This window comes from Protobothrops mucrosquamatus, unplaced genomic scaffold (genome assembly GCF_001527695.2).
Source record: "Protobothrops mucrosquamatus isolate PMUCROS unplaced genomic scaffold, P.Mucros_1.0 scaffold357, whole genome shotgun sequence".
Taxonomy (NCBI): Eukaryota; Metazoa; Chordata; class Lepidosauria; order Squamata; family Viperidae; genus Protobothrops; species Protobothrops mucrosquamatus.
Window position 1 is genome coordinate 330,366 of NW_015386692.1, and position 8,685 is coordinate 339,050.

An 8,685-nucleotide genomic window follows, 5' to 3' on the forward strand; every position below is an offset into this window, starting at 1 on the left:
TTACTTTGTCAGTAACTTGATTGCTTTAAACCTCGTGGGTAATTAACATGATTGTTACCCTGTATATGTAGATAATCAATTAAATTGAATGCCACTGGCATGAAGAAAAGGTCAAAGCAGTTTTTCTGTCTTTCACAAACCTAAATGGCTTTGCAAAACTAACTTTTTAATGTGCTTGTGTAATGCGATGTTTGAAATCTATATTTGGCTCTTCTGTTTGTTCTTCTACTTTGATAGTATTAAATCATTTTAACATTTTTTAAATGTTGTAAAGATTTTGAGGACTGTTTTGATTGAAAAGGGATGTTTGAAAGCTTGCAAACAGTAAAGTAGAAATGCATCTTTTTTTTGTTATTGTTGTACCTTAAAAAAACACTGCTGCCTATTTCACATCAAGGCATACAGTATGTGACTATCATTTATTTTCTTAGGATATCTCTTCAGTCTCCTGGAACTTCAGGCTACAATCAGAATTTTTAAGGAATACAAAGAATATGAGCGGATACATCATAATTCATATTGAGATATATAGAATGCTTGTGTTTTGTGATCTTTAAGACAAAGGTTTCATCCAGTAAAGTTTAATTTATTGCCAAGTTTTCTTGGCAACGTTTGTCATTGCTTCATAAGATTTATTCATTTTCTTCTTCTTTTCTTAATATTATACATGGTCTCCCATCCAGGTATCCACACAGCTATATTGGGCTTTGTGGTGCTGTTTCTGTTTCGTGATGATCTTGCAGATCACTTGGACTTATTCTAAAATATAATACAAGTATTAATAAGAGTTTAGTCTAAAACTATACTGTAGTCAGATTTGGATAGTAGAACGCAAAACATTTTTCAAGTCAATTTTATAGTTTCTACTTTTTGCATTTACTGTAGGCATTGTTCTATCATAAAGAAGAACAACTGTTTAAGACTGGGAATAAAACTAACATGTTAGAGTCTAGGAACTAACATTATAATTATGGAATATTACCTTCATGAGAAACATTGCATTTACAGATCACATTATTCAGCATACCATTAAGCTTCCATGAGTGCTATATAATAGCATATTTTTTATTCTAAAGATTATAGGAGAAATTAATGTTCATGAATATGAATCCTTGCATAAACTGGAACAGCAAAATGCCCTACAGGTTCAGAACTCGCTGCCTATCAATATTAAGAAAAGGTTGGAGGATTATGAGGCCCATATGAAACTCAAAGCGGTATGATTGAAACACTGGCTAAAAAGCATTGTTTAAGGATTTCTCTTTAGCTGTCCTACCTTGCTTATTTTTTTTTTTTTGCCAATTTCTCCTTTGTTGCCAATCTCTGCTACTGATTCATACTCTCTCTCTCTCTCTCTCTCTCTCTCTCTCTCTCTCTCTCTCTCTCTCTCTCTCTCTCTGTTCCTAATATTTTTATTTCACTTTCTTTATTCTGATCCTTCTTGCCCTTTCGTTCATTGAAGCAAGCTTTGTACTGAGGAATGGCAATTTTTACAGTCAAATAAGTATGTGCCCGTCCTGCATTTGCATTAGCTGTGCACTCTTATCACTGAATCACACTGCACACCACACTGCTCTTAAATCACCTCTGCAAAGAAATCCAAAACAATCTTTCTTCTAATAGTAATGTTCTTTCCCCCTCCCATGCACAAAGCACATATATAAACATAGTTCTCTGTAGTATATGTTTCATTTTTATCTTATCTTTATAACTCTCCAGCAGAAGTTGCCTCTACTACTTAACTGGTTACTGTCATTCTGATTATAATTAATTATCTTTTTTTCAAATAAATATGTCAACTGATTTCAATGTTTTGTCAGGCAAAATAGGGCAATCCCGGTAACTTTGCAGCAAAAGTATTTCTTTGCTGTAACTTAAATGGAGTGCAGTGAATCAAAAAGAATCTCACAAAGCTGGTTAATGTAATTCATCATTATAGTAAAGCAACATACTGTATCAGCCTCATAAAATTTGCCAAAACTATTTTGGAGCATGGTTCCTTTGAGACCATGTATTTTACATAGGCATAATTACATTTCTACACAGATGTACATTCTCTGCGGTCTTTTTCTGTCTATATGCTGTGACTAAGTTAAATCCAGTGTTTCTTTGTGGTTTTCACTTCGCCTCCTGTTCAGAATTGGGTATGCCTAAGTCTTACTACAATAACTTAGTTTATCATGCTTAACCATGCATTTAATAGTGGCATTGATTTTTTGCTTCCTTTGTAAACATCCTTGATTTCCTTTTTTTTCCTTTTAGCTTCCTTTAATCTGTTCCGTACCCAATCAGCACATGAACTTACAAATTCTGTTTACACTCTTCCTCTGACCTTTCTAAGTCTGTGCTGTGTGCCAGCACAAATCTTTCTTTCCTTGTTCCAGTTTTCCTAAAGCTCTCTCAAAATTAAATTGGAACAAGTTTGTCTTTTTTTTTTTACTATTAAATTATTTGTGGAAAAGTATGTAAGACAATGTAGGACAATAAAAAGCTATTACTCTGAAAGCAGATATTTTTAATTTAATGCTTGGTTATCAAACTCGCTAACTGTTTATTTGCACAGCTATTTTTTCTCTTGCATGGAAAAAGTGTACGCAGTTTTTAAAAAGTTATATACATGATTTGCCTCTCTCAATCTTAGCTCTTTTACATCTTCAACTTCCTCAGATTCAGCTTTTAGTTTTAAATTACTTATTGTCTTCTCTTACCTTGTAAAATCAGATAAATTACCTAACCGTAATACTGTAAATATACTGAATAAGATAAATTTTATAGTACTTTCAGCATAGTATATGTATACCTGTGCACTCTTGCTAGCATACATTACTACAAAAATAGTGAGCTATTTATATGAAAGCTTTGTTAGCATCTAGTGTGAAATTTATGATAAGAACCTGATTTACAACTGAAAGATTTTGGAGAGGACCCAAAGCATGTTAACTGGCTTAAAACGTGTCACTGAGATCAGTCTTTATATCCGATATAAAATTAATTCGATTTTTGCTAAAATAGAATTCATTTTACATTACAAAATTGCTAGTGTGAATAGGAGATTGTAATAATTTTATTGTAAAACATACCATAATTTTCAAAACATAAATATATGTCTGCAAGTCATACAATATTAGGAGTTCCTTATTCAGTTATGTCCAAATACACCTAACTTGTTGAGAAAAATATTTTTCTAGTAGAGTGGAAAAAACAACTATTGAAACTCTTCAGTTTTGCATCTGTTTTTTCACATAGTTGATCAGTATTCATTTCTGTTCATCTATACAAGTAGTTCTCACTTATGATCACAATTGAACCCAAATTTTTTGTTGCTAAGAGAGAAGCAACCTGGAATTAAGGAGAAACTTCCTGACAGTGAGGACAATTAACTAGTGGAACAGCTTGCCCTCAGATGGGCACTCCATCACTGGAGATTTTTAAGAAGAGATTAGACAGTCACTTGTCTGAAATGGTGTAGGTTCTCCTGCTCAAGTAGGGGGCTAGACTAGAAGACCTCCAAGGTCCCTTCCAGCTCTATTCTATTCAATTAGATTTAGCTTCAAACAGTGCCTGATTTGCTTGGGTTAAATTAATTTCCCCTGTCAACTGGTTCGCCCAAGTGGCCGATCAGGGATTAAATGCACTCGTCTCTATCTGTGGAAGAGACAACAATTTTCTCTAGGCCATTTATGATTATGTGAATGAAAGAAAATGTACATTTTCCAGGATAATGTTGCAGGTTCCAATCTGGGTCAGTTACCGGGACCAGATGTTTGTTCTTCCAAGCTTTCAGATTCATGCTGGTGGATGGGCTCTTGCACAAGTCCAAAAGCTTGGAAGAAAAAACCTGTAGTCCTGGTGACCGACCCAGATTGGATCCTGTAGTTTATGATTATTTCTGCTACACATGAAGTGAAAGAGGGCCAAAACCAGAGGGCTTTTTCCCCCAGTCAGGTGAAAGCGGTGGCAGCAAGCAGGAAAGAAAGAAAAATGATTTGGAATGGCTGGGAAGATTAAAAAATGAAAAACATCATTGCTGAAGTGCATCAATATATAGAAGTGAGGAGATTGCTTGGTCCTTCTATAGATTCCTATGTGTTTTACTAAGTCCGCTGTGTTCAATTATATGTGTTCTAATATGTTAGGTATAAAACGTATTTAGGTTGTCGTCTTATTTTGTCTGGTTTTACCTCTTATTTTGTCTGTCCTTCCAGCATTTTGAAGTGCCTCAAGTTGCCTTTCAGGCTCTTATATCTTACTGATGTAAAGTGTACACAGTTATTCCGATGTTAGTATACTCAGTGAATGTAAAAGTTACAATAACTATACAAAGTTTTTGATTCTGCTTCAGAGAATGGGTAAAGCCTCTGTATTAAGACTCAGCAGTGCATTTGAAAGAAACTGCAAGGTTTTCACTTACTATCTAGGTTGCTGTATCTAACTAAGATAGCCTGAGCTAGGGCAGTGTTTAATGTCCTTCAACTGTTATTCACTGCCACCCCATCCTCTTTTCTTCCCTTCAGTCAGGATGATAGGAACAAGGCCAAAAAAATTCACACAAAAGAACTGCCTGCCAGTTTTGCTACTTGAGAAATATGAGAGGATCTTAGGCCATTATTTGATACTCAGCCTAATAAGGTCAAGGCCTATTGAAATACAGGTAGTCCTTGATTTATGATTGTTCATTTGTCGAGGGCACTGAAAAAAATGACTTACAACTGATCCTTGCACTTAGCAACCATCACAGCATCCCCATGGTTGCGTGATCAAATTTTGGATACTTGACAACTGGCATTTATTTACAAAGTTTGTAGTGTCCCTGGGTCACATAATTGCCATTTGTGACTTCCCAGCTTAATGGGGGAAGTCAGATTCACTTAGAGACCATGAGATTCACGTAACAACCATAGCTACAAAGGTCATAAAATCTAGTGTGACTTACTTACATCCTGTCTTCACAGCCGAAGTTCTGATCCTAGTTCTGGTTATAAGTTGAGGGCTACCTGTATATTAGTACATTAAAAATCCAGACATAAAATGGCAATAAACATATTTGTTTAACATTGATTTAGATATATAAGGAACACACAACAGCAATAAAAATGGACAGATGGTAGACTTAAAGAAAAACAATTAGGTTTTGCCAAACAAAAAACAACAACATTGGGACCAGGGTAGATTAAGCCTCACAGAAAAATAGATTTGAAGGAAGCCAGTTATTTGTCTTGAGCACATGTGTAATATAATCAAACTCTTAATGCTATTCTAAGCACTTAATGTACTAGCAGTCTGGATTAGATAAAATCTTTCCTGAGTTTTAAAAGATTTTAGGCCAGAAGAATCTTTTCCTTCCCTGCAGCCACGTGCTGTTGGATATTACAAAAAAAAGGCTTCTAGCAAACTTGTGCTTTGCTATTTAACTTGAGAAAGAGTTGACTGTGAGTATGCTGCTGATCTAATGGTGGCTCTCTTTCTACTGCGAGAAATGCTTGCAATTGAGAAGTCTTGCAGAACATGTTACAGCGAGCGCAATCCTTCTCAAAGTGTTTAAGCAGCTGTAACCCCTGGAAGGCTCACAAGGCAGCTTCAGAGATTGTCCTCAGCTGTTTGCACATTTGCTGCATGCACACTTGCTTCCCTGGCACATACATGCAGACAGCTGAGGACAACCTTTGAAGCATCTGTACAAGCTTTGAAATAGCTTGGCTGCTCCACACTTTGCAGAGGACTACACACTTTAGTTATGCTAAAGATGCTTTACAGAGCCTGCCTTTTGCAGGCTTTACACAGCCATGCTACACAACCTTCTACCAAAGGAAACATGATGCCTGCTCAATTAGAGTTTCTTTGAACCTACCAAAGTCTATAGAGATGCCAGTTTCTCTAAAACTGGCATCTGCCAGCTATGTTGGAATGAATTCCTAACCAAGGATCATACTGGCTGGCAGTTGTTGGTGTTGCAGTTCCAATTCTATGGAGGGATGATTGGTTTATGGATTGATAAAACATTACATTTATTCATATTCCCTCTCATGGGGTCTGAGTAGTCATCCCTTCATAAGATAAATAAATAGCTGGCTTTTTTTTAAAAAAAATAGATCTTCCCAGTACTTCTTGGCAAACATTCATAATACTTTACCTTGAAGTAACCATTTATGAATTATTATGAGGACGAAGGCAGTTTGGAATTCGGCAAATTTGTTAATCTACATAGGATGGTATGGTACGTTTCCTTCCTTTTTTCATGCTTAAATGTACCATGAGCATTACTTTGTAGCATGCAACATAAGGCTAATTTGCTTCAATTGAATCGAAAGGATCCCACATCCTTCCTGTGCCCTTCAAAGAATTATAAAAGCCTATTCAGAAAAAGAACAGATGCACAAGTATGTATCATTTATCATCAGGAATGTCATAATGATACTGAACAAACCAAAGAAAAAAGTGCCTATGCAGAAGATAAGAAGAGATGGACACCCTGTCTTTTTTTTTCAGCAACTGCAGTTCATTTGTTTTTTTAAAAAGTGTAATGAATAAGATATTATGACAGTTATCGAGGAGAGAGAAACATGTTTAGTTTTGTAAGTTTTAAACATTTTTTTAAAAAAATACTATTTTGCAGGATTTTTTAGAATGCATGTTAAAAATAAAAACAGATTTTAAAACCCAACACCTCAGACTATTAAATCTCAGTGGTTAAATTTTTGCCTGTGCTTAAATGTTTGATTGTTTTTGACGATGTCAAGTACAGTGATGCTTATATTTTGGAATCCTTTTGATGTTCAATGTTTCTGCATAAATACGACATAAAATATGATCTGTTTTCTATAGAAATCCTAAAACTAAATAAAGAGAATCCAATTAAACAAATGAATCAAGAACATTATACTTGTTTATTTAATTGTTGAGGAAAATGAGCCAAAGCTACATATTTGCATATGGAAGGATTGCAAGGAGAAGGCCTGGCACTGATGATATTATCTAGTTTGGTAATAAAACATCTGCAAGAAAACAACAAAGCTAGGAGATCACCAACGACATGTATATTATGTATATTATGGGGGTAAGCCATAAAGCTGTTGGAAGAGAATGCTCTGTGGACAGATGAGACCAAAATAGAACTTTTTAGATCAAGTGAAAAGTTGCAGACAGGCATATTCCCGTACACTGAAAGCAACATTTTGGAACTGAATCCAAAATATTGCCAGCCCTACTTTTTAATATTCAAAATAGTGTCCATAAATTTAATACGAATTTAGGGAAAATATTTGAAATTATAATAAAATTCTCAATATTACAGAAAGGCATCTAATACCAAGGTCATGGATCAGTATAAAAATGTAGATGATTTTGTAAGATAATGATGTAAGTATATTTTTAAGACTCAAATATGTGACAATCAAATTTTATTTAATTCAGAAAGGATGTGACACGCGCGAATATATTATGTTAAATGTATGCTTTTATATTATTAAAATAAGATATTTCAGATAACATATGTTTAATTTATTGATAAATGATATGCAGTGGTCTGATTTATTTTAGTTAATATCCACTGCTTTCCTCTCCTTTTTCCCCTGCACTCATCAATAAGCAGGTGATTTCTCTATTGCCATATGCAGATGATAAGTATTACTCTCCAAAACACAAATTGATATGGGAAGGATCCTCAGCAAATATTACAGAAATGATTTTTTTTTAAAACCAACAGCCTGAAGACAAAAATTGTATTGTCCAAAAAGTCCGGTAAACATAAATGGACTCTTGATGGCAGTGTAGTAGAAGTTCATTTAAATATCTTGATATTCATTTCTCACATTGTGTCCTTCAAAGCTCATATATCATATGAAAAGACAACAGCTATAAGATCTGTGAAACTTGCTGTTCCTTTTTCCCCTCCTTCAGAAGAACATCTAGAGATACCTGCCGTAAATATATTCCAAAGAAAAATTGTTTTGCTGTTATGTATGGTGTGGAGATCTTGGGATTGGGGAAAATGAATAAATTGTAAGTAATTAAAAATAAATGTAATGTATCATCCTAGATTTCCCACTAAGCCTTGGCAAGAATGTAGGCAGGTCTTTCCACATTACTGTCACAGAATCCAGGCAGTTCTATTTTATGAAATATTAGTTTTTATTTAATTTGTACACTATCTGACTTCCAACAACTATGGGTGCTTTTTTAAAAAAAAAATAATTTTATTTATAACAAAAAATATGAAAATACAAAAGCAAATAGTAAGGGATGACAATGGGAAAAGGGAAAGTGAAAAAGTGTGGAAAAGGGGAGGGGAAGAAATAAATGGCATTGACTTCCGACTCCCTCTGTTGCAGTAAAATAAGACTAAATCTCAACTTTTTACATTTCTATAGTATAAACTAGCCATTTCTGTATCAACAAATCAGTCTAATCAGTAAAACCCAAAATCATAGTATCGTTTTTTCCACCTCAAGCACAAAGTCCAGAAGCGGTTTCCAAGTAGGAACAAAAGTACATACCGTATATTCCGGCGTATAAGACGACTGGGCGTATAAGACGACCCCCAACTTTTCCAGTTAAAATATAGAGTTTGGGCTATACTCACCGTATAAGACTACCCCTGTTCCAACGCACACCAAATAAAAATTAAAAAACATCAGATTTGATTTCAATATGGTAATTTTAATTCAGATGCTTATGACATGCAGGTAC